Source organism: Balaenoptera borealis, assembly GCF_965194805.1.
Source record: "Balaenoptera borealis genome assembly, chromosome: 7".
Classification (NCBI taxonomy): domain Eukaryota; kingdom Metazoa; phylum Chordata; class Mammalia; order Artiodactyla; family Balaenopteridae; genus Balaenoptera; species Balaenoptera borealis.
In genome coordinates, this window is record NC_138864.1 from 128,108,292 (window position 1) to 128,135,594 (window position 27,303).

At 48.9% G+C, this 27,303-nt stretch overlaps 1 long non-coding RNA gene and 1 pseudogene across 2 annotated transcripts; one reads left to right on the forward strand and one right to left on the reverse strand.

Moving 5' to 3' along the window:
- Window positions 1–15,422: 15,422 nt before the first annotated feature.
- LOC309632119 lies at window positions 15,423–16,839 on the reverse strand. The gene is made up of 2 exons (XR_014246744.1): window positions 16,395–16,839; window positions 15,423–16,053 (listed from the first exon to the last, which is right to left on the reverse strand). It is a non-coding gene; the product is annotated as an uncharacterized lncRNA (long non-coding RNA).
- A 2,880-nt stretch (window positions 16,840–19,719) lies between these two features.
- LOC309631895 (actin-related protein 3 pseudogene) lies at window positions 19,720–23,625 on the forward strand (annotated as a pseudogene). The gene has a single exon. The product of its transcript is annotated as an actin-related protein 3 pseudogene (transcript).
- The last annotated feature ends 3,678 nt before the right edge of the window (window positions 23,626–27,303 follow it).

Below are 27,303 nucleotides of genomic sequence, written 5' to 3' on the forward strand. Positions count from 1 at the left end.
GAAAGGGTGTGTTCTCATTATGTGAGAACTGAAGTTAAAAGAATTATTTCCGAGTGCTCCGGAAAACAAGTAGAAATAAAAGTGTGCATCGTAGAACAATCATGGTTGCTGATTCTTCAGCGTCCTCAGTTGGAGTTCTAGAAGAAAACTGGATGGCGCTTTCAAAGAGGAAGTTTTAAAATATATATATATACACACATCTGAATCAGGGGATGGGAGCGGGAACCCATTTGTTTTAGAGCCACTTACCAATACTTCTGTTACTTGTATTTGTGGATGATGGCTGTAGAAAGTGGAGTCATGGAGCAAGGTGTTACCCAAGGACATCAGATGGTACCCAAGGGCATCAGGTGGTACCCAAGGGCATCCGAGCCAATTTCTGGAGATGAATTGGAGATGAATTTAATTGGACAGGTTTGAGCATCATTTCCTGAGGGCTTATGTGCATTCTGTTCATTACCTCTAACCTTTGTGACACCCCCGGAGTGTGGCTGCTCTTGTACCCACTTCACAGGTTAAATAACAGTCTGGAAATATTAGGTAATTTGCAGGAAGTCACATCAGCAGTGGGATGGTGAGTGTCAAGGCACATCTGACTGACTCCTAACCCAAGGCAGGCTCAGAGAGGAGAATGATCCTAAAAATCTAAATTAATTAGAAAAAAACACATGGAACCGCTATTGAATACAGTTTTTCTGAAAGAATAAAACATTTTCTGACAGCTTAAATAGATGCGATAAGATGCAGAATAAAGATTTTTTTCTTGAAATATCCCAGCTTGCTTTAAAAAATGATTCCATATACTCCAATAAAGATGTTTAAAAAAATGATTCCAATCTTTGTTCTCTGTAATACTCCTGAATTTCTTACCACATCTGAAAACGGCTCTTGGTGGATGCTCGTCATGGAAGTTGAGAGAGGCCATTGGTATCGAAGCAAGACGTTCCCAAAGGTATTCCTATCTGAATAGGCTCCTCCTCTAGTAACCAAATAAACAAGGATGGACGAAATGAAAGCCCTGGGCTTTGAAGGACAAAGACCATGTCTATCTCTCTGGTCACTGTCACTTTAGCACTTAGTAGGCATGCATCAAGGATTTTTTTATACATAAACAAAATATTTGGGGATTATTAGTAGTCCAAAAGGACTGTTTCTCACTCAGATAATTCTTGTTTGTTTTTCTCGGCTTTACTATCAGGAAAATGGGTGGTAGTCTGTGTGACTGAGCTCATCTCAGTGGAGTTTGTAAACCGTCAGACCCTGGTAATAAGAGTACTGTGGAATTTTAGTGTGTTTATGTATAATTATCACTAATTTACCAGTTCAGCTTGATGGTGCAGGAGAACATTAAATGCATCACATCTTTACTTAATAGGTAATTCATGGTGAGGGCTCTTGAAGAAACAAATTACCTAATTAATTTGTGGAAACTTGACCTCTTGTACTTTCAAAATTATTATAGTTACCTTTGATAACATTAACAAGGCAATCACCTATAATTTGACCTTCCTCTTGAGTAGGTCGAAAGAAGGCCTATGTAGTCAGGAAGAGCAGCTGCCCTGCACCCAGATGACCTCTGTGTGGAATTTGGGGTCTGCTCTCTTCTGACTGAGGCCCAGAGCATGTGGTGGCCGGAGGAGGGCCCTGCGTTTGTGAGTTTCAGGTCAAGGATGGACCATAGGGTGACAGCAGGCAGGTGGAGGGAGTCACACTGGGGAAAGGAATCGGGCGCCTGTGTGGGGAGCTTGTGTGAGCTTGGGGGCAGCTCTTAGCCTCTCTGGGCTTTGATTCCCTCATCTGTACAATAAGTAATTGGATTATATTAGTGCTCCCCAGACTTGGATGCTTTATACTGGAAAATTCAAAGCAAACGAACACATAACCTCAGGGACCGGCTTCTCTCTCTGCATTTCTGTTTCTGTCACTGTCTCTGTCTGTCTCTCTGTGTGTGTATGTGTGTGTGTGTGTCTCTCTCTCTCTCTTTTTACTTATTTATTTATTGTCAGGGACTTTAAAAAGCCCTACTATTACTAGCACCATCCTTTTATGAATGACAGAACATTTTCATACCGAAAAGACCAACTTTGTAATAAAGGCAGTCCTTTAAACTGAGTAAATTCAGATTTTTATGGAAAACTTCACTGCTACTGTCCTTATTGCCCTCATTCCATCAGTGGGCCCTTCTCATGACCAAGGACCAGTATTTGGGAAACCCTGGTCCCAGTGCTCCTGTAGGCCCTCAGCAACCCCACTGATCAACTTTCTGTTCCATGAGCCAAATCCAAATCCTGCCCCAGGGCCTTTGCACGTGCTCTTCCCTCTGTCTAGAAAACTCTTCCTCAGCTCTTTCCTGAACAGACCTCATTTCATCAACCAACTCTTGGCTCAAGTGTCACACCCCCAGCTCAGCTGTCACCGGACCATCTTATTTACAATACCCAGAGCAGTGCCTGACTTCAACAAACACTTAGTAAACGCAGACTAAAGGAAGGAAGAGATGAAGGCCTGACGTCCAAGGCCACCTCCTGAGGGCTCGGATTTGCTGGGGTTCTGTCTGCTCACTACTCTGGCACTGTGACCTTCTCTGACTGGCTCAAGTGACCCCCAGCTGGATGTGACCTTCCTAAGAGCAGAGACACGTTGGCCCTTACCTGTTTCCTCCGTCTGCAAGACTCAGTGGCTTGAAGTAGATGCTCGGTGAGCTTTTGTTCCATGAATGAGTGAATAAGTGAGTGAATGGACAAAATGAGATTCACGCTTTACCTTCGAGAAGCTAACACTAATTGGTGTAAAAGTTTTCATCTGTAAAGTGAAGAATAAATGGGGCAACACTCGTGAATGCGCCAAGCTCAGTGGTTGGCTCACATGGGCTCAGATTTACTTTCTGCAAAATGATTTGAGAACTCATATTTTCACAGTTTTTATCTTTCATGATGTTGGGTACTATGAGAAACGCAGACACGGCAGGAGCGGGGTCTGCTGGAAGAGGCAATGGTGTGGGCTGAGAGAAGGACCGCCCAACCTCAGGGTTCCAAGCCAGAACTGCAGTGCAGCGTGGGGGTCCTGATTGAAATGTTTTACTTTTTAATTAAACTTAAATCAGAAAATTCAGAGCCACAAAAAGAAGAAAACAAAGAACACCCATAACTGGACCTGCCTAAGAAGTCACCACCAACATTTGATTTAATCATCGTTATGAAAATATTTCTAGGACCAACCTTTTGCAAAACCTCTGCACGTGGACTTCCCTGGTGGCACAGTGGTTAAGAATCCGCCTTCCAATGCATGGGACACGGGTTTGAGCCCTGGTCCGGGAAGATCCCACATGTCGTGGAGCAACTAAGCCAATGCACCACAACTACCGAAGCCCGCGCACCTAGAGCCCATGCTCCACAACAAGAGAAGCAACCTCAATGAGAAGCTCACACACCACAGCGAAGAGTAGCCCCTGCTCGCCACAACTAGAGAAAGCCCGCGCGCAGCAACGAAGACCCAACGCAGCCAAAAAAAAAAAAAAATCTCTGCCATGTGTTTACGATGATTTCCCGAGTTTCCATCCCTGTGTACTGAGTCAGCAGACGTCTGGGTTTCACACCCAGGAAGCATGGTGTCTACGTCACGCTTTCCAACTTTTGAGGATCGGAACAAATCTTGGTCACAATCTCCACAATCTCTGAAAGTCCCTTTGCTGAGTGCTGGTTTCCTCCGGGCCCTGCTTTGTGTGGTACATTTCCATCGCTGACCATATGAGTCAATTTCCACCACAGGTAAAATTGCTATTTTTGGCAAATAAAAATACTGGATGCTCAGTTAAATTCAAGTTTCAGATACACAATGATTTTTTTAAAGTATAAGTACGTCCCCAATATGGCGTGGGACATACTTATACCCCCAAGTATTTGTTTCATTGAAATTACTCGGCATCCTGGATTTTATATGGCCACCCTAATCACAGGGAAGATTTGGTTCAAAACAGACGTGCAAAGCATTTCTGAGTCCCGGGAAGAACAGGTATGCGGGGCACGCGCGCTCCTACCCCACCCCCGACCTTCTGAGGGACGCTCTGCCCCCGTCCCCTCCGCGCGCTTCTCAGCCCTTCATGCACCCTAGCGCCTTTGCTGCCCACAGAGCAGGAAGCTAGTGCCCTGCTCCCCTGCTGAGAGCGGCTAAGCGAGACTGGCCTCCAGGGCCGGCTGCCCTCAGAGCTCTGGATGCCCTGGCTGACTGCCGCTCCCTGCTCCCCTCCACCCGCCTCTGCACGGGTCCCCGCGCCCGGCATCACTCCAGCTCACACCTGATTTCTTGCCGTCCTTCTGTTAGAACGTAACTATGTTCATCTCTGGAGGGAAAAAACAAAATTCCTCCGTCCGTACTACGCACCCATTCCTAGACCAGAAGCCATGAGATGGGAAGATGGGCAGGTTTGAGGCTGATCATTATTGAAATACGCACGGTAGCCGGCATAGAGGGGGCATCTTCCCTTTGCCGACTGCCGTGTGGCACATGTACACACCTTATTCCATTTAATCTTTATAAAAACCCTGGGCTGCGGGAACTAATAACGGCCCCATTTTGTGTATGAGCAAACTGAGGCCGTGAACCACCAAGTGTCACGCCCCAACTGTGGCTGAAGCTGCCGGCGGGTGCGGGTCGCCTGCTGCCACGGCCGGGTTGTCCTCTCTCACAGGCCACTCGCTCGGCCCCTCCTTCCACATTCTGACCCAGCAACTTGCTGGTCCCTGGGAGAATCTGCTGGACACCTGGCAGACTGGACACCGTGCTGACAGGCCTTGTTAGTCTGACCCGTCTGTCAGCTTGGAGGATGGCCACGTGTCCCGTGCCAGCCGGGCGGGGCGTCTGCGCTCACCTCTCCCACACAGCTCTGCCAGGGGGCCAGCCGTGCAGGAGACTCACCTGACCTGGCCTCCAGCGGCCGCTGGCTGAGCAAGGGGAGCTGGCCTCACCCCAAAGAGCATCAAGGAGGGAGAGAAGGAAGAAGGGTTATGCTGTCAGCTGCCTTTGTCTGGAGCAGTTTCTTAAATTCTGCTCTAATGAAAACGTGAGCTGGAAAGGAAACTCAGCTTGGTCCATCTGCCTGCAGGCTTTGCAAAGCCTGGGCCTTTTATTAGCAGGGCAAGCACTTGGTCAGTCTGTGAAGGCATCAGGGTTGAGTGGAGTTCCTGGACCCCCTTTCTGTGCCTTCTGCCTGAGGGGCCCCTCCTGTCTGCAATGTGTGCTCCCCACTCTCAAGCTGCTCCTGGGGGGCCTGGGGCCTCAGGTACAGAATATTCAAGAAGAATGTGCGTGTGTGTGCACGTGTGGGTGTGTGTGTGCGTGGGGGGTTCTGGAGTTTGTATTTGAGCGGCTCCTCCTCGGGGGTGGTACAGGCTTTGCCCTTCCTCAGGCACTTCAGGCACTGGGAAGTCCTCCAGCAAAGCACCCGTTTGACCTTCCTGACACCATGGCAGTGACTTGTTAAGGGAAGAGAGAAAAAAGAAGCAAGATTTCCATGAAGAGAACTTTTTCTTTCTGTGGATTTCAAGATCATTTGGATTTAGGAACTGCTTGCTTTGCCCTTTCAGGTCAATTGGTTGGAGACAAGGCTATGAAATCCAGTGTCTATTTCAGGACATGAAACCAAGTGAATGGCCGGTGATGGAATCTGTCTAAGGCCTTGGAATAATCACTTTAATATTTTCAGCCTATTAAAAAAGGCAACAAACCAAGAAGCAGTTTCCTTTTATCAGACTACCCTGATGCTCTTCCTACAATGTAATGGAAAGAGTTTTGGACGAGGAGCCAGAGGGGTGAGTTAAATCTTCTGATTCTACTGTGACCTGGGCAAATGCTGGTGAGGATGCTCATGAGGGCTGCTTGTGTGATGCTCGCCATCACCACCATCATCATCACCATCATCATCACCACAGTCACCACCACCATCCATCATCACCATCATCATCACCACAGTCACCACCACCATCCATCATCACCATCATCATCACCACAGTCACCACCACCATCCATCATCACCATCATCATCACCATCATCACCATCATCATCACCATCATCACCATCATCATCACCATCATCACCATCATAATCACCATCATCATCACCATCCTCAGTATCACCACCATCATCATCACCATCATCATCACCATCATAATCACCATCATCATCACCACCACCATCCATCATCACCATCATCATCACCATCATAATCACCATCATCATCACCACCACCATCCATCATCACCATCATCACCACTTGTATACTGTCACCATCATCACTGTTACAATCAGCAGTATCACTTGTGCAGTGTCACCTGTGCCAGCCACTGTCCTAAACACTTAACATGTATTCATTCATTGAATCCTCACAGCAACCGAGGAGGTAGGTACTGTTATCATTATTCTCATGTTATAGGTGAGGATGAAGGACTCAGAGGTTATCTAACTTTCCCAGGCTCCCCACCTGGGAGCTGTGGAGCTGGGATTCATTCCTGGTGTTCCTGCCCTTGACCATTAGGCTGCTGCTCAGCCACCTAATGCTCTGGTCCTCTATTTTCTCATCAGTAAGATGGGGTAATATTTATGTCTAGGGGTGCAGTATGAGGGCTGAAGGACTAGGATAAATAATAGATGAGAGGCTGCCAGACACCCACTCTGAGACTAAAGTACGGAGGAGGAAAAGGGGGTTACAGGAGGGACGAGGCAGCTGGGCTTGGGGTGAGGGACCCATAGCCCCGGGGGACAATCTAACAGATGGGGCTCTGTGGGGCCAGGTCAGTGAAGCGCCCAAAGCCCCCTGGTCCCAAAGTCTCCCTGCCTGGCTGAGGTCCTGAAATGCCACCCACAGTGAGTTGCAAATGTTAGCTCTCCACCCTCTCATGGCAGCCGGGTGCTGTGGCCCTGGCTTTGGGAAGCTTAGCTTGCCCCTCTGCCACTTGTGGTCATTCCAGGTCTGCTTGGACCTCACCACCTCCAGGCTGCCCAGTGGGCTACTGGCTACTTCCACTTTGAAAAACACAATGCAGCATCCTGTAATTTCTACCCTTTGGTCCTGGCCGCTGCTTCCGGAGTGGCAGAACTAGATTCTGGGAGACTGAAGCCTGGAGAAGATGGGAGATTTGCTGAAGGTGCACAGATGGGGGGTAGCCTTTGAGTGTGGACTTCCCAGTGGATCCGCTGCAGGGCATTGCTTTGTAGTCCTTTTAAGTGTTGGCTTGTTGCCCAGCAAGGTGGATGTCCTCACTCAGGGCAAAGACCATGACATACATTCTATTGAGAGAGCCCAGCCTTTATGTCCTACAGACCGGGTTCAAATCCCATGTCCACCACTTACTAGCTGGATGACTACTCCTCAAAGACTCTTTTTCCTTATTTATTCAATGAGGTTAACAAAAGGACCATAACTGTTATGGCCTGAGTGTAGTTCCCAGTGTGTAATAGATGTTCATTCCATCCCCCACATCCCCGCAGGCTGCTGTGTGAGGAACATCATTAGATGATGAGCTGATTGGCTGAAAAAGCCGCTGGCCCAGGTGCAGGAGCAGAAAAAGATCTGAAAATGGGTCCATATGCAGCTAATTGCGCAGTCTTCTAAGGCCTGAGTTTTTGAGCCGTCAAGAAAATACTGTAAGTGGACGAATCTGGTGTAGGCTGTGTTTGCTCCCACACGGAGTCAGATTGTACTGCTGGATTTCCATTTGTCTTCATTTTTGAAATTTTATTTAGAGTGAATCCTAAGAAGGCATAAAGGCAGGGATATTTTAAGACCAGGGACAATGGGGGGCTGGCTTTGAATGCTCATCACATAGTTATCAGAGATTAAGTCAAAACTGAGAGATGACAAATCACTAGTTGAAAGGCAGGATAACCCCAAGGAAAAGAAGTTCAAGGGTAGGGAAGTGGGTGGGAAATCTATTGTGGTTATTTCTAGTTTCCTAGATAAATGGTTATAAAACTTGGAAAAATATTGATTGAAACCAGCCTGGAGCAAAAATACCCTGAAGAGAATCATGTAGAGCTCCTCTCCTCTAAAAAGTCTTAGAGGACATGAAAAACTTCTCAGAAGCAAAGTTTTTGTGACATAAAATGTTGTGTCACAGCAGGACAGGACTGTCCCCCAGGAGCCAGGGCTGAGAATTCAATGGCAGGAGGTCCATGCCAGTACCAGGGGCAGAGTGTTAGGGACAAACAGGCATGAAGGACAGCTCTGGTGAGCAGGGGTGTGACATGTAGAGTCAAGACAGAGGCACAACCATTGGGCAGTTTTCTATAACAGTCTGTTCTCACTTAATAGTTTCATCTCTTCTTCCCAGGTCTTTCTTCTCCAAGCTGCAAACCAGGATTTATGGGAATCCTAAAAATTAAAGCAGGGCTGAGAGCCTACATATAGGTTGAATGAATCTGCAAACCAAAATTTCAACCTCCCTCATGTACATAGATGCAAAAATCCAGTATAAAATATTAATAAAATAAGGCTAAAAGTTTATATAAAATAATAACACTGCAATAAAAAGTAGAATTTATTTTTGGAAGACAAGCATCGTTCAGCATCAGAAAGTCTATTCATGTGACATAATTACAGAGTAAGGGGGAAAATATGACCATATCACTAAATGAAGAAAAGCATTTATCACAATTCAATAATAACTCATAATAGAAATTTTTCAGCAAACCAAGAATAGAAGGAACTTCCTTAACCTGAAAGCTATAGCAAACATAATTACTGAGCATATTCCCATAAAATATCCCCAGTAACATTTAGTAAAAGGCATTGGCTCTCCTAGCCAATGCAACAAGATAAGAAAAAGAAATTAGAGGTATACGTTGTTCATGGATGAGCAGACACATGTACTAATTATGTTAATTTCTTTTGAATTAATTTGTAAATTAAGGTAACTTTTATCAAAATAGATAAATGGAGTATAACAGAAATCTGTATTCAAATATTCTTCCTTTTCGTCTGTTAGAAAGGATAAACACCTCCTCTATCTAAAGTCAATCCTTACACGGTAAAAGCAATAGATCACTTCCCTTCTCATCTACCCATGGATTTTATTCCCACAGTGATTTCCTTTTCTCCTTCGTTATCAAATTCTCTCTTTTGATTAGATTTTCTTATCAGCATACAAACATCACGGGTGGGCAAACCCTAAGAAATCAAGTATAGTGATAAAATTATAGTAACTAAAACAATGTGGTTTTTTGGCACATGGATAAACACTAGATAGATAAAATGGAATGAAGACCAGAAATGTATCCACAACTTGCCCACTGTAGTCTCTTCATGAGGCCAGTGCTCTTTCTCATGCTTTCTTCTCTTTTCTAACTACACTCATGTGCTTGGAGACCTTGTCAAATCCTACAACTTTAATAACCACCTATATGCTAATGACACCACATTTATGTGAACAGACCTAACTTCCTTCCTGAGCTCCTCGCACATATACCCAACTGCCCACCAGACATCTCCATGTCCAAGAAGAACTTCAAATTTAATATTTTAGAAACAGAACTCTTGTCCTCATTCTCTTTTCCTGCCTTCAGATGTGCTTCCCCTGCAGGATTCCAATTTCAATAAAATACCATCACCATTTACATAGTTGCTCCAATAAAAAACCCTTCTTTCCTCCCATCTACACAAATATTTGTCACCTTGACCTTCCAAATGGATCTAGAATCCAACCACTCCTCCCTGCTACGCTACACGCATGTAAGCCACACCATCATCTGTTGTCTCAACTGTGCTAACAGCTTCCTTACTGGCATCTCTGCTTCCACCCTTGGTGGTTTTCCTTCACTTATGAAAAATCCCAACTTTTTAACCCTTGTCTAGAGGCCCTGCCTTTGTCACCTTGCCATCTACCATCTTCCCACCTTATTGACTTTGCCGAGACACACTGTCTTCTTGAGTTTGTCTCAAATACAAACGGTGAGCTTCTTTTGCATCTCGGCTTTGTACTTGCTCCTTTCTCTGCCTGGAAAATGCTCCAGGTCCCTTATAGTCTGCACTCTGTGAGAATAAGGCTGCTTGTTTGTCTGTCTGTTGGTCTCATTCACTGCTGTATGGCCAATATTTAGAACCGCGCCTGGCACACAAGAGGCATCCAATAACATCTATTTAAAGAATAAATGCTTACATGAAATAGTAACCATTAAATATTACTAAGGGAATGGAGAAGGAGATGGAATAGCCAACAGATTGAGCAGGGACAGTTTGCATCCCATATAAATACAATTAGACACCTACCCCACTTTGAATATAAAAACTTCCAGGGCATTTAAGGTCTCATTGTGAAAAGCAAAACCACAAAACTTGAAAAAAAACCCGCCTGCATCCCCTTTATGGTACCTGGTAGAGAGGGATTTGTGAAACGACACTGGAACACAAACCACAGGACCGGCGTGGCTCATCAGGCAGAAAGCCTCAGCCTGGCCCCCTCACTCCGGGAAGGGCTGCAGTGGAGGAGGGCTTGGTCGGAGACAGCAGGTGATCAAGGCTAAAACCTCTGATACCTGAAGAATGTAGGAGGTGAGGATGCGAGTGTGTTTACCCAGATCTTGGAGTTCTCAAAAGAGAAGACATTTGAGAGGAAGGGGACTTAGGATAAATAAAAAGACTTACTTTATGGGAGGCAATACATATATCCCTCCAAAGTGGTTGTACATATGTAAGAATCTTCAAGAACAGGTAGCTTTAATTTGTGGATGACACATCCAAAAGGACGCTTGGTGCATCCCCTGGGCTCTGAGGACAGCGTACTGGGGAGAGGCCATTCCCGCTCTCCCGTCATGGGGCATGGGCCCCGGGTGAGCAGGGTGATGGGGTCCTTTGATCCCCGGCAGGCTTTGGGGCCTGGCTCTGCCCGGTAACATCCACTAATGTGGTGACAATAGAACCTGTCCCACGGGGTTGTTGGCAGCATAATGAGTTGACAGTAGTAAAGTCTAAGCACCTTGAAAAGTAGTAATTATTGGGCCAGCCGATCTCGCAGGAGGAGTAAGGTCTCAGTGTCAGCAGAAGCCTCCTTGACAAACCCACGGACGCACGGCTGGGAACAGGCCTAGAGATTCACTCAGAAACCTCAGTGGAGGCCTGTCCCACATACCCAGTCCTGCTCAGGGTCATTCCACAGCCCCCAGGGTCACTAGAAGACAGGATCAAGAGTGTGCTGCCGTTACACAACCTGTGATGCACAAGCCTCACCTCTCAGTGGACTGTGTCAGGAAGGGTGGTGAAGACAGCGGGGCTTTCTCAGCCTCCCGGCCTGAAGCAAAGCCCAACAGGGTTTAAGATTTTGATTTAAAAATATGTGTAAATTTGAATTTATTTAAAATTATTTAAAAATGTGCATAGCTCTTGATCTGGAAACTCCAGCTTCAGGAAAAGTCCTCGACTGGGCTCCTTTGACCTGGCAGAGCTGGGGTCCGATCCCTCTTCACGCTCCAGGTGGAGTTGCCTTGCAAGGTTCTGATGGAGACAGCCATCCAACTGGGCTCATCTCTGGGCTTTGGGTAGACGGGGCAAGCCCCTTCCATTATTTGGGTCTTGCTTTTCTCATCCACAAAGGAGAAGCTTGGCTAAGATCAGCCCCAGCTCCGATTTCTAGAGGAGTTCTGTCATTCGATGGTAGCACCTTGTTCTGGGGACTGAATCACTAAATAGTCTCAAATCCATGTAAAGGAATATTTCATTATCTTTCCAGAAGACAAATATAATGCAGCAACGAAAAATGACAGGAAGAGGTTTTTTTTTGATACAAATATTCTGTAAGATGCATATTATATTTTCTTTGTCAGTTGCATTGGAAAAAATAAATGTTCACCAATCTCCTTAATAATAAGAGCAAGGTATTGCTTAATGACACTGGTTAAGTGGTCACGACTCTGCCAGTGTTCATAAAGGCCATTACATCAGGCCACTGAAATGGACCTGTTGATTTATTAAATGGTGATGGGCAGGGGACCTGGAGCAATTTCTTTTATGGGTTAACACAGAATTAAAATACCTAAATGGTTAAATCTGTTACTAGCATGGGTTCTTCCACAAGGAAAAATGGAAAAAGGGTCACAGAAATCTTCCACCGTGATGGTAGAATTAGTGTCCATGTAGCGTCTTCATCCTAACTGAAATGCCGGAATGGTTATGATACACTCAGGATACAGTGATCCTTTCTGGCTGTCTCCCCACCTCCCTTTTATTTTGAGCCCAGAAGTGTTTTAGGTATTTTCCTTTCATAAGCATAAACCCATAGTTCAAAATATTCCCTAGGTAGCCTGATAATTTGCAAGACACTGTATTTATTTACTCAACATATATTTGCTAAGAACCCGCTGTATGCCAGATGCCCCCCTAAATTCTGAGATGCAGTGGTAGAAAATGAACATCCCTTCCGTCACAGAGCTGACATTTTGGAGGGCAGTAATGTCACTGTTTTGTTATGAAATTGGTTGTACTTTTACGACCTTGAGGAAGTGTAAGATAGAGCCCTCCCCTGCTCCCTGCAGGCTGTGCCCCTGAGGCTGAGCCGTGCCTACAGCCCTCTCTTTCTCCTTCCTGTGGGTGGGTCCTGGGAGGGCAGGGGCCGTGGGAGTTCATTGTGGCATCCAGCACCTGGCACAATTCAGGGCACACAGTAGGTGTTTCGTGAATATGCAGGTATCATAGGACTAGCTTTTTCCTAAAAACTTTCTGGGTTCTAGTTACGGGCAAATTCCAGAGGGCAGGAGAGTGTCTTTTTTTTTTTTTTTTCTTGTCTTCTCATAGAAGCAGCTAGTTCAAGTGGGATGAATAAGATCACACCTGCTCTTTGGGGCTGTTCTTCCTTTACCAGAGCAGCATTACCTGCTTTTATTTACATAAAGTCACCCGGAAATTGTTCTAAAAGCCCGGAAGTAATCAGGTCACGTTCCTCAGAGCATTTGCAAAACTATTTTCCTAAGAATCCTAAGAAGTATTCAGGGATTATCAAAGGGAGAAAATGTGGACTTTCCCTCATCTTTCACAAGCCAGCTTTTTTCAGCGCTCAACAGTACTTGCCAGTGATATTTTTGGTAACTCACTCAAACCGAGGAAATTCAGGAAATTCACAGGTAGAGTGGATGGCACTTTCACTCCGCATTGTGCTGTCTTTGATTTTCCTTTTAGAGGCTCTGACTTACCCAGAATCCGCCCGACTTGGCATTTCCTGACTTTTGGCTTTTGACCCGGATGGTATTTAAACAAAGGGTGTGTGGGATCCAGCGGGGGGTGGGGACCGGGCATTGTTGGACTATCACCCGGGATAAGGAATTAGATGGTGATGTAAAAGTGAGCTTAGTGTCAGGCCCCTGAACCGTTGTTTATCATGTGACAACAATGCTAGTGCATTTTATGACAGTGACAAAAGTCAGTGGAGCTGCATACTCTGATTTAAGACGCGATCTGAGTTACTTCCTCTTAAACAAAAACCTTCACTTGGCCGCCCATTAGCCACCAAAACACCAGGCTGCAGTACATAGGGTCGTACTTGACGCTGCTGAGAAAAATGCACCTTCTGGGATGGCAACAAGGTGAAAATAATCCAGTTTTACCTTATTTCTGTGGAGGGTGACAAGATTTTTGTGAATTTAACTATTTACAGAAAAAAACTGCCTGTCGCTTGTATCTTTCCTCGATCTAACAACCAAGGAAATGAACTTGCTTTTTTATTTCTTGCTTTCTAAATTTTATGGGGGATACAAATTTAATAATCCTGGTCTTGGTTTTACTAGAATAGACTCGATTTAAAATATTATTATCAGACTGTGTGTCTAAATTTCTTTTCATGGTGGGGGGAATGGGCCCTCTGTGAAGAACTTGTCATGTAAGGCAGTGGTGGGTGTCTGGGTCTGGGGGCTGGAGGACCCGCCTGCCGTGGTCCCAGGACCTCGCTCCTGCCCTAAGAGCATCTTTTTAAACCAGCCTGTGGAGCAGCCTGAGGGCCGGGCAGGAGGGGACGCCAGAGGTTTCATCACCCCAGGGAGGTGGGGACCCAGACACTTTGGGAGATTACTCTGTTTCTCACTTCCTTACTGGAATGAAGCAGGTCCAGCGGTGGGATGAGGGGGAGGCCACCGCCCCAGAAGCCGGCCTGTGGGATAAAGAGGGAGGTGTCCCCCCTACCCACGAGGTTGCTGCTGGAAGTGTTGTCCAGTCCCTGGGCGTGTGGGAGCAAGTCCTGAGAGCCACGGTCCCCTGCCAGCTCCCTTCTCGTCCTCAACGGTTCTCGCTCACGTGCAGTCAACGGGAAATCATCTCGTGTCTGCGACATGTGGTGCGTCCATTCAGCACCTGCTCACTGAGTGTTTGCTACGTTCCAGGGACCACGCAAGGGGCTGGACGCTCAGCTACAGGTCACACCTGCACCCAGGGTCACACCTGCACCCAGGGTCACAGAGTCCGGTAGAGGGAGAGGCGCAAACGCATTAGTGCCTCCCGTGCTTCCAGAGGGCGAGGGGGCCGGGGGTGGGCAGGTGCAGCTGGGCATGGAGGGCAGAGCTGGACTGGGGGGTCTTCCTGTGTCTCTGGGGTGTCCCTGATGCCAAGTCTGGAGGACCAACCACTCCTCACAGCTCTCAGGATGCTACCCCACACCAGTGCCTAGGAGACTGAGGGTTAATGCCTAATAGCAGAGCTTTCAAAAAGAATGTTGATTATTGTAAAAATACTGTGTGTGGATTATAGACTATTTTGAAAACATAATAAAATTTAAAAAGTGAGAGAAAGGAGTAAAATCAAAGACACAGTAACAACCGCTCTGATCATCCATGTTTCTTTCCAGTTTTCCCCTCAGATATATTTTAAAGTGGCTATGTGTATAGCCTATTAAAACATAGTATTCTTCCTTTTTTTTACTTCAGGTGTTATCCTATGAATTTCCTATACTCTTAGAGATTCTTTTTTAAAAAATTTTTATTGGAGTATAGTTGATTTACAATGTTGTGTTAGTTTTAGATGTACAGCAAAGTGAATCAGTTATACGTATACATATATCCACTCTTTTTTAGATTCTTTTCCCATATAGGTCATTAAGAGAGCCTTGTCAACAGGATTTTGTAATGGCTGAATAATATTCTATGACTTGGATTTGCTTCTCTGGTTTAAATTTTTCTCTATTTACAAACAAGTATTTGATACCCATCTTTGTCAACAGAATATTATGTTTTTATTAGCATTTTTTTAGTTGATCCCTTGGGATAGAGTTCTAGAAGTGGAACTGTTGGACCAGAGTACATAAATGTTTTCAAAGGTCTTTGGCGAATGCCATCAAATTATTTTGCAGAAAGTTTATGGGAACTTTGTTCTTGGGCACCCGTAGGGCTGTGGGCACAGGCCTTGGCTCAGTCAGGCAAACACTGCCTTGCTGTCTTAATGGCATTTTTTTTTAAACTAAGAAAGTTAACTTTTATTAGCCACTTGTATTTCTTTTTTTTTTTTGGTCAATTCTCTTTCCTGTCCTAATTTTCTGTCATCTTAGTTGTTATTTCCATAGATTTTCTTTTAGTGAGTATTCACCTTCCTTTATTACATGTGTTGCAAGCATTTTCTCAAGACATTTAATTTTTAGATGTTTTATTTTATAGACATTTTATATTTGTATGTTGAGTCTATTCATTTTCTTCTTTATTTCTAAGAAGGAACTGAACTTTTGATATAAAACGACACTACCTCAGTGTGTTAGATTCTAGGTGCTAATAGTTAGCTGTAAGTACAAGCTGTCATAGTATTTAATGAATGGAACCAGGTTCTGTCCCATTTGGGTTTAAAATGATGAGTTCAAAAAAAAAAAAGCTTCTCAGAATAAAATGGAAGATCTCTTACGGTGAATATTTCACTTTTATTGGGTTTGATAGCCACATAGTTAGAAAGATTTTCTATTCATCCGGTCCCATAAGCAGACAAAAGCCGTTCTTCAGGATTCTTTCTTTTGGGTTTTCCCCCAAATACATTCATTCAAATGTCATTTCTTTTGGGAGTTGGTGGCAGTCTGACTTCAGAAGGATCAGGAAGAGCTTGAACTCTCCTGGTTATAAGGAAAGACAATAATAATAAAGCCTTTGTCGTAGGGCAGGAGGAGGAGCGTGGGTTTGCTCAGGGTTAAGGACGGGGCGTTTGCTGCCGAGCCTGTCCGTCCTGGCTTAGGGGGCCCCGAGGATCTGGCCAGGCCTTGCCGGGGATGCTGAGAAAACCATTTTGCGGTCCTGCCAGGGCTCAGAGCTCGAACCCACTCTGTGAGGAGCCCCAGGCACCTGGAACTGGTGCTGAGTTACCTCTTAGCCCTACAACTTGAATGCGGCAGTATTCTGGCTATTGGAGACCCCCATTTGTCCCGTGCAAATAACCGAGGTTTGGCTGTGTCATTACCGTGAAACAAAGGCTCCAGCGACGGCCAGGCAGGGGCTGGAGGCGGACCAGAGGAAGGCGCGTTTTGATGGCTTTGCGACTCTTTCCCTAAATAACATGGCCATGAATCATGACCTCTTGGAGGATGCCGGTGGTGACTCAAACCAAATGAACCAGCGAGCCCTGATTCTTCTCTGCAGGCAGGACTGGACTTGACCTGGAATTTTACTTGTTTTCATGACAAGGGGCAAGATCTGAACCCTGCCACACCGTGCAAACGCCGATTGATACAGGTGCTGCGTGGCTGGGGACATTTCCGGCCGCCACACTGGAAAAATACTGCCTGAGTCACCCTTTGCTGGGTGTCACAGGGCCTCCTCCTCCAGGCCCGGAACCCGCGGGCCCTGGTCTCTCCCCTTCGCCTCTGATTGTTCTCTGGCTTCCCCGGGAGCCCCGCTGACAAACCACTGGGGCTGGAGTGACTCACAGGAAGGCCGAACATCAGGGTCAAAGGGGCCCTCATGAGCCTCACACTCGACCGCACCCCGGATGCAGAGGGGCCCGGAGACCGGACTGGTTTTTGTCCCACCGGCACGAGGGACTGTGTTTTCTGGTTGCTAGTTTAGTGCTCTTTTCATGCCAAGAGGGCTCAGATCTTGGATATAAGCTTCCAAACATAAGCCTAAACACAGTCCTTTGTTCAACAAGTATCTACCAAGTGCCTCCTTCGGGGCAGGACTGCGATCCTTTCTATTGTCCTGGGACCCCTGTCACCTGCTGCCCCTTCCCTCTGACCCTCTGCGGCCATCAGGCCCTTCATCGTCCTCCCACAAACACCCTCTGTCTCCTGAGTGCCTGGATGGTCCCCAGGCGCCGGGAGATCCCCCTTGCCTTTGAACCCTCCCTCCCCCTCCCTCCTCCAGCATCTAAGGGCTTCTCCTGTGGCCTTGCTGGGAGGCTGCATGCTAACTGCCCGTGAATTACATACATGTTAGAATGGAAGTGACGGGAAAAGAGAACTGATGTGTGTCCCTCTCTCAGGCTGATCTTTGTAGAAATGGGGAACTTGGGAGAACTGGTGCCTCGGCCCACAATTTGCTCCATACATTTTTATGGACAGCCGGCATTGGCCGTGGTCAAAGGTGTGGGCTCTGCAACGCAGCTGTCAGGGTTCGCAACCCCGAGCCCCACAAACTAGAGGGGGACCTTGGTTTCCTCATCTGTAAAGTGGGGAAGTGTTAACACCTACCTTGCTGGGTTTTCTTGAGGGTTAGTGCATTAGTATTCCCGTGGTTACTTAAAGTTAGGGCTTGGTAACGGGCAGCTGGAGCGCGTGTGCAGCCGGGCCCTGATGGGGCTGTGCCGGCGTCTGGGCTCCAAGGGGACGGTCTGACGGGGCGACCCCTTAGGTGGCAGCTCCCAGGCCACTGTGTGGGAACTCCCCGTGCGACCTGCCTATTTACCCCTCCGCCCGTCTGATTCCCAGCCTGGCTCCTGGTTCCAGCTCAGGGAAGAGCCCCTCCACCCCACACACCAGCCGCCTCCTTCTTCCTTTGTGGCCTGACTGTTCCAGAGGCTTCTCTTTCCGGGTAGGGAGGGAGGCACAGGCCGGGGACATCGATGGCACAGCCGGCCAGTGTCACCTCCACCCAGGACCACGTGGGGAGGGCTCACCACTGCTTGGAGTCCTTCCCAGGGCTGGTGATGAGCAGTGTGTTTCTGGGTGTGACCAGATGTGTGTCCTCAGAGAGCGGACGCCGCAGGGCCGGGCAGGGCGGACGCCTTCGAGGTCCTGTGTCTACCGGTCGTCACTGCAGGCAGAGGCTTCCATGCTCCGTCTCAGCTTCCAGAAGAGTGTGGGGCCTTTAGGACTTTGTTTTTTGAATCTTAAGACCGGGGAGTGCGTCTGACTTTGCATCCCTAAGTGCACAGCTGCTTCTCCTTTGTTTATGAAGGAAAAATGTCCACACACAGCATCTGTCACCTTCACCATTTGCAGTGCACAACTCAGCGGCATTGAACACATCACAGTATTGTGTGGCCGTCACCTCTGTCTGTACCCAAACCTTTCATCGTCAGCATCAACTCCATCCCAGCGCACGCTAGCCCCGGGCCCCTCCCCGGATGAATTCGTCAATGGTATTCCTTTTTAAAAAAAATTGAAGTATAACTGACATACATGCAGCATTATGTTAATTTCAGGTGTACGGCGTAATGATTCGACATTTATATATGTTGCAAAGTGATCACTGAAATAAGTCCTGTGTCTTGAAAGGACTTTTAAAAGAAGAGAATACTTCAGACATGACAATACAACTAAAATAGAAAGGGCATCCTTCCCAGCCAAAGAAGGTGAATTTTGCAGATACAATGGAAGTACCAAGGTATCCCTTTCTGAGCGGAGAACAAATTCCGAATTTGTGTTTGTCATTCCTATGACTGCCTTTATAATTTTACTATGTACGAACGTATTTATAAATAATGGGCAGTAGTGTTTTGCATGTTTTTTAAAAACTTTTGTATAAGTGGTATCATTCTGTTCCTGCCCAGATCTCTTCTCCCTGCTTTCTCCTCTCAGCACTGTGGTTTTGATAGGTGCCCATTTTGGGTCAGGAAGTTCTAGTTCTTCCTCTTTTGGTTCCTGCTGGAGTGGGATCCCTGGGGCGAAGACACCAACCTTTGTGGGTCCATCCTTCTCTAAAGGAAAATGTAGATTCCCAGACAATGCTGGGAAGAACATTTCTGCCAACAACTTTTGTGCACGTTGATAATTTTTCTAGGATATCAGCTGAGGGATGGGATTGCCGGGGGGAAAGCCACGGATGTTTTCTACACACAGGTCTTCCCAATTTCCACTCCAAGTCTGTGAGCTTTTCAGGCTCCTCTTATACCAGCCGCTCATGGGGTTTTCTTTTTCAGATAATGTATATGAAATAATATCGATGTAATGTGGGGGGCACAAAATTCGTTTTATTGATGACAAAATACCAAAGAAATACATTTTCATAGTAAAGAACCAAGGCCCCTGAAGAAGTATGGGGGATAGCTGGCCTGGCCGGGGCGTCGCCACTGCAGGCCACCTTGACTTCCCCGGGAAAGGCGGCGGGAGGGGAAGAAGTTGTAGGGCGGGGACAGGAGTGAGGAGGGGGGAGGGGGGGGGAGGAGGCCGTGGGGGGCAGGGTGGGGACTGCCCACCAGGCTTGAGGATGCGGTAGCCGCTGACCGAGCCTGCAGCTCTCTCGCTGCTGCTTTGGCTTCCTGGCTCCCCGCCGACGGAGAGGGTGGCCCGGCCGAGGTTGGTCAGGTAGCTTCTACCTCTCGCCGCCCATCCCTGGCCCCAGCCGGCAGCAGTGGCAGCCGCAGGCGAGGAGGAAGATGGCGGGACGGCTGGCAGCCCGTGGGGTGGGCCGTGGCACGGGGTATACACAACTAGGATATGCCGGAAATAGGGAACCACAGGCTATCATCTCTTCCTGTATTGCTATTAAGGAGTCAGCAGAAGTGGGTGATCAAGCTCAAAGGAGGGTGATGAAAGGTGTTGATGACCTAGACTTCTTCATTGGTGATGAAGCAATAGAACAACCTACATATGCAACAAAGCAGCCAATCCACCATGGTATCATTGACGATTGGGACTTGATGGAAAGGTTTATGGAGCAAGTGATCTTTAAATAGTTAAGGGCAGAACCTGAAGACCATTATCTTCTTTTGACTGAACCTCCACTGAATACTCCAGAAAACAGGGAATATACTGCTGAAATAATGTTTGAGTCCTTCAGTGTTCCAGGCCAGTACATTGCTGTACAGGCTGTTCTTGCCTTAGCTGCATCCTGGACCTCCAGACAAGTAGGAGAACGGACGTTGACCGGTACGGTAATAGACAGTGGAGATGGTGTCACTCATGTCATCCCTGTGGCTGAAGGGTATGTGATTGGCAGCTATATTAAGCACATTCCAATCGCAGGACGAGATATAACCTATTTTATTCAGCAATTGCTGAGAGACCGAGAAGTAGGAATTCCTTCAGAGCAATCCTTGGAAACTGCTAAGGCAGTAAAGGAGCGCTATAGTTATGTCTGCCCAGATTTAGTAAAAGAATTTAAGTATGATACAGATGGATCAAAGTGGATTAAACAGTATACTGGTATCAATGCTATCTCAAAGAAAGAATTTTCCATTGATGTTGGATATGAGAGATTCTTGGGACCTGAAATTTCTTTTCATCCAGAGTTTGCTAATCCAGACTTAGCCTATCTCAGAAGCTGTAGATGAAGTAGTTCAGAATTATCCTATTGATGTCAGACGTCCTCTCTACAAGAATATTGCCCTCTCTGGAGGTTCAGCCATGTTCAGGGACTTCGGACGTCGCTTGCAAAGAGATTTGAAAAGAACTGTAGATGCCAGGCTGAAATTAAGTGAGGAATTGAGTGGTGGTAGATTGAAGCCCAAACCTATTGACGTACAAGTCATTACATACCACACGCAGCGATATGCAGTTTGGAGGATCCATGCTGGCTTCCACACCTGAGTTCTACCAAGAATGCCACACCAAAAAGGATAATGAAGAAATTGGACCTAGCATTTGTCATCACAATCCAGTTTGGAGTCATGTCATAGAATTGGCTTCATAGTTATTGGGGTTAGGGAGGTGAGTAAGAAATAATCTTTCTGATTACCTGTTTTGTCTGGATGGCTGGTTTTGAGGTTATAAACCTAACTTGAAATAATAAGATGAAACATAATAATACAGGAATATTTTAATAAGGGTATCGACATGCGAATGTAGAGGAGAGGCAAAATGATTAAGTGTTTTTCTTTAGATTGAATATTTGAATCTTATGTGTAACAAAAAGAAGTGGGTTTTAGTTCTTTCTGTGCCCTGGTATTTTGTACATTATTGAATTACCCAAGATTTGATGGGATTTATCAGTATGTCGATAGCTCTGTAATGCTTGAATTGTACACTCTGAAGTGTGCAATGCAACAGCTTGTTTATATTTTGTGCTTTTTATACTATGAGGAAAAAAGTCAAAGAAAAACTGTATTTGTGGGGAAAAAAGTGACCAAGTAAAGGATAAATACATAAAGTAGCCTATGAGACTTGGAGTGCACACACACACGGGACTCCAGTTATTGGAAGTGCTTCCATACCCTGTGCCCCGCAATGGTTTTCTTTGCAAGTGCCTTTGGAACTAAGAAGCTGGTATCTTGGATTAACTGATGGCTGCTCGTGCTTTCTGATTACTCGCATTCTGCTTCTCACTTTAAAGGAAAAGTAAAGACAAGACTGTTTGACCAGTATTGCAGTTCTGTAGTGTCATTTCTTATTAAAAAATGAATAATTTCATTACCCAAATTGGTATATTTAAAGCCTAACACCATTCTAATAAAGGCACAAATTCCTTTTTAATACTTGTTTCCAGCTCTTTAATCTCTTTATAAGTTAACTAATAAATCTATTTTCTTCAAAAAAAAAAAAAAAAGTACGGGGCATAAAAGTGGAAACTTTCCCTCCCTCCGTTCCCATCTCACAAAGCTAGGACCTCTCCATCCTGGAGCTTCTAGTGGATTCACAAAGACGCGCACGTACGTACCACACGTGCATGTACATACACATGTATGTATATGTATATATACATATATAACATTTAATTGTATATTTATATATAAACAAAATATTATTTAGCATAAGTAACAAAATCTACAATGTACATTGTCCTGCAATCCCCCCCTTCAGATTTCACGTAAAATGACAGGTTTTGGTTATTTCCTGGTATTATGTTACGTGGATGTACCACTATCAACAAATGTGTCTTTTTTTAAAAAAATTAATTAATTAATTAATTAATTTTTGGCTGTGTTGGGTCTTTGTTTCTGTGCAAGGGCTTTCTCTAGCTGTGGCGAGCGGGGGTCACTCTTCATCGCGGTGCGCGGGCCTCTCACTATCGCGGCCTCTCTTGTTGCGGAGCACAGGCTCCAGACGCGCAGGCTCAGTAGTTGTGGCTCACGGGCCCAGTTGCTCCGCGGCATGTGGGATCCTCCCAGACCAGGGCTCGAACCCGTGTCCCCTGCATTAGCAGGCAGATTCTCAACCACTGTGCCACCAGGGAAGCCCAACAAATGTGTCTTTTAAAGACCTTTAGCTAGTTAAAATATTAAAGCACTTCTTTTAAAAAAAAGTAAGCAATCAGAGCTGGCTGAGCAGGGGAGGAGAGCAGCTAGCCAGAGGGCCCTCTGGGTGCCCACCGTGATGCCAGGTTGAGTCCGCCCGGCTCCTCCCCACTTCCCCCCGAGGCTGCACCCAGCTTACCGGCTCTTTCTCCTGTATGTTCCCCTCTGATCTTCCTCAGCAGCCAGCTGTTGGCGGGAGCTGGAGTGGGTGTCAATCCCGCATGGGGGGTTCCAGCTGGGAGGCCAGGGGAGGGGGCAGCTGGGCTCTGCCTGCAGCCTGGGGCGGCAGGACCTGTGTGTAGACAGGACCCAGGGCGACAGGTGACACGTGACTGCATTTATCTGCAGCATGTCACACTAGTCTTATCCACACTGTAGGCCAGTGGCAGGTGTTACTGGAATAAATACTTGCTTCCAGTGCGATCGTCTAGCCCACAGTCCCCGGCACGCAGGTGCCATCTCCCCGTTCACGGTGCCATGTAAGGAAGACTCTACGTGCGTGGTCTGAGACCTCTGCCTGGACGAGGGGCCGAGGGCCGACCCCTGCGCTCCTCTCTGGCGGAGACCACAGACCCACGCACGCTTCAGAGCCAGGACATTTTCACCATCACTGAGGCCCCCTCGCTGCTCCGATGGGGACAGAGAGGGTCGAGGTTCAGACCGTCCCAAGGTCGCACAGGCAGCTGGCGTGGAACCTGGAATAAACCCGCTGCCTTTGCTGAGTTCCTCCCCCATGTCTGCACTCACAGCCTATTTTCCCTGTTATATTGCAAACTCCTAGAATTTGGTTTGCCCAAGAATCCCCTGGGGGGCTTCATAAGATGCAGATGACAGGAGTTCCACCAGGAGCTGAGGTTTCGTGGGTCTGGTGTGACTGGGGAATTGGAGTATTTTGTAAGAACCCCCAAGTGATACTGCCGCAGGGGGTCCCTGGATCCCACTTTGGGACGTTCTCTCCTAGAAAGTAGGAGCCCACCCGTGTTCATCTCTGCAGCCCCCAAACGGCCCTGCTGTTTAGAGAGAATAATAACAATAGTCCGGTCAGAAAGCTGTTCTGAGTGATCACTGCAGGGGAGCTTAATCTGGGGCCTTTATCACACGAGTGACGGGAGAGCTGAAAACTGGAAGGGAACTGGGCGGGAGGGGTCACGCAGAGCCAGAAGCGCTGGAAGCCGGGGGACTGGCAGCCAGGTGGTCCTGTACCAGCATCTGGCTCAGCCGCGGAGGACCTGCCCCAGGGCAGGTGTGGGCCGAGCAAGGAGAGCGCCCGGGTTCCTCCGTCCAGCCCGTCTCCACCCCCGGACAGACACCGTGGCTGGACCATCCGGGGCCCCTGCCGCGCGTCCTGCCCCGTGAGGCCCAGCAGGCACAGGAGTGGGCGCGGCGATGGGGTGGCGGAGGCGGCGGGCGCGCGGGAGCGACTCGGGCTCCGCCTCTGGACCGGACGCTCCATCATCCTGCCCCTGCTCCCTCAGCCTCCCGCTGCCGCAGGGACAGCGTGACTGGGCTCCCATTGCACAGATGAGGCGAGGCGGCAGCCCTGGGAGGATGCCCTGGGCGGGAGCTGGACGTGGGCCCCCACGTGGAGTCACCCAGGGTCCCCCGAGTGGGGCCCGGCTTCTCAGCCCACGTTTAGCCTGGACACGCAGCCCGCCGTGTGGCCGTTAGCGGACGGGGGTGCGTGACCGTCCCCGAGCCAGGGGGGTGCTGTGTGGAGGGGCTGCCTGCCGCTCCTCCTGGCCTGAGCGGTGAGGGCTGCCACCGGCCCGTCGCCCACCGCAAGCCCCGGAGGCAGGGAGGCCTGGGTGCGGGCGCCGCGGCCGTCACGGGCCCCTGACCCAGGCTCGCCGTGGCCGCCGGCTCGGGCTGTCGGCCTGCCCCCTGGCTTTGGGGAGGCGCTAGCTACTCCTGGGAACTGACCCCCGGGGCCCTGGCCCCCTATTTGGCCCTGGGCTGGACCTCCCACCTCTGTGTGCAGCAGCCTCCAGCCTTTTTCCTCGGGTGCGCCCGCAGGGTGTGCCGGCCGAAGGGCCCGCATCTTGCTGACGGTTTGTTTCAAAGGCGCCAGGTGCCCCCGTGGCCTTCCATCCAGCGTGTCTGGCCGACCTGATGAGGGTCCTTAGTCGTGGAAGAGGTACTTTAATTTGAGAGCAGGATCCTTCCACTTTAGGACTTGGCTGTGTAACTAGCACATTTCTAGATGTGCACACGAAGAACCGCGGCCAGTGAAGAGGCCAGACTCTTCTCGCCCGTTTCCTTTGCCTCCGTCTGCCCTGCTCGAGCCAGCAGGTGGTACTCAGGGACCCTTAATAGCTCCGGGCCCAGGCCCTGTGCCGGCAGGTGTACGTCCCCCCGCAGGCCCACGTGGGCATCCGACGCCACGCTCCGCGCCCGCTCGGGGACTGTCAGGCCAGGGTCATGACTTCCCCTGTAAGAAGCTGTACACACAAAACTCAGGTTGTCAGTCAAGGTGTATTTTCTTTTCAGTGAGACCAGCCTCCGGGCCGTGGAATGTGCTGGAACCCTGTCCGAGAAGTGTTGGACCTTTGTATGGGGAGCCCTGGGTGGGGGGCAGTGGGACACGGCCTCTCCCACTCTCCTCCCCATGTCCACATCTGGTCACAGCTGCAAGGACACCTGCCAGGTCCCTCCGACCAGCCCCTCACAAGTTAACTGACCTGGAGTTTTGTGCTTCCTCTTCCAGAATTACTTCGTTTGCTTCTCATCACCCCTCTGTCGTTTACAGGGGAAAGCACATGGGGGACAAATGAGGAAACCGAGCCCCTGGACGAGCTGCTGTCTCCGCTGCTTCCTCCTGCTTGGAGCGAAGCAAGGGGACCACTTGTCCCTCCCCCAGAGCTGCCGTTTCCCATGATGGGGCTGCAGGGTGGGAAGACAGGTGCCCCCGGAGTCATTCCTTGGTGTAGTGGGTTGAGCCGTGTCCCCCCAAAGCTATGCTGACGTCCTAATCCCTGGTTCCCGTGAATGTGACCTTGTTTGGAAATAGGGTGTTTGCAGATGTCATCAAGAGGTTAGGATGAGGCCTTGTAGGGAGAGGAGAAGGCCGTGTGACACCAGGGCAGAGCCCGGGAGAGTCACGGGCCGGCGGCACCCCAGGAGCTGGAAGAGGTGAGGAAATTCTGCCCAGAGTCTTGCGGGGAGCTTGGCCCTGCATCTCTGCTGCTCAGGCCCCAGCTGTGGTGCCCACTGCCCTCGGCGACCACGGGGACGGGAACCTGCCACGGGGATGGAGCTGTGTGGAGGGTTTACAAATGGGATTCAAACCTTTCCATACGCGGTCAAACACGTTCCAGGAAGGAGAGGAAGAGAGGCAGGAGGTCAGGTGGGTAGCCATCCCGCAGCCGATGGCCCCTGGGGCGCCATGGGCCAGCCCGCACCTAGCCTGGCTGGCGGCCCTCACGCATCTGCGTACAGCTGGCCTCCTCTGGGCATCCTGGGGACGCTGCCCAGACGCGGGCGGAGGGACGGGGACAGCCTGGTCACGCAGGGGGAGGACCCCGACTCCAGGCCCGGTTCTTCTCCTTTCATTGCGGACGGTCTCTGGAGAGAAGCGGGACACAGCGTGGCCAGTGTGACACGGGTGGTCAGAACTGCACAGCGCAGGGCAGAGGGTGGGGGGACGCGGCCAGAGCAGTGCGGCGCGTGTGGCCCTGGTTTGGAAGGAGGGCGGCCACCACGTTTCGTCAAAGCCGAGGGTTCCCCACGTGGCCGGCTCATCCTCCGATACCACTGATGATTTCCACTCATCCACCTTCAAAAAGGGGAATCACGGGCACTTTCTAAACATGAACAATCTTCCCCTGGGGGTGAGCCGAGCAGTTAATACCCACTGGGTCACCGCACCACGCGGCATATAAACACTGGCATCTCGGTGGCAGTGATTGCACTGGACCTTGAGAACACAGCAAACGTCCTTCCTGCTATCAAGGGTGTGGGGCTCTCGGGGCCTCAGCGACGCCTGGCAGAGCTCTGGTGACATTGACCTCAGGGACGGGGGTGCAGGCTGGCCGGGCTGGGTGGTGAATTTCCTTACCTCTTCCAGCTCCTGGTGGCCAGCCGGTGGCCCCGGCTCCTACCACAGCCTCTGTGTCTCACACCCAGAGCTGGCCACCAGCCCCGCTGGCCTCAGGAAGGTCCCACTGATGGGTAGGAGATCCGTGCTTGGGAGATCAGTGCTCTCGGGCTGAACAAGGCCGTCCCCGTAGGAGGGCAGTTCTGGTGGAACTGAAAGGACAGTGTCTCACTTGGAGGGACCTGACGGTACGGGGTCTGCTCTGCTTCCTCTGGGGGCTCCTGGTTTTACACCTCCCATCTCAGCAGTCCCACCCCTACGCACACCACGTGTCTTCCCGAGGACGCTCCCATTTCAAACTCCTCAGGGCATCGTGCAGACCCAGGGCGTTCCCTGAGATCGCCCAGGGGCTGGATTATTCTCCCCATCCCCCCGAGAAAGCCGCACAGGTCATTATGGCTCATCCATAGGCGGCCATTTCCGTAGAAGAGAGAGCTTGTCTTGTTAAGTAAATAAGATAATCGGCAGAGGTTCATTTATCTGCTGTGTGAATTTTAATTTCCAGGGACTTATTTCCCCATAACTGGGGAGGGGTTAAATGTGCACAGTAGTGTTTTCATGTCAGGGGAGAGTCACCAAGGGGCGGTGTGAAGAGACTGCCCGTGTGTGTGTATGCACCTGTGTGCCTGCGTTAGAATCCTTTCCTAACCTGGCTTTGAGAAAAGT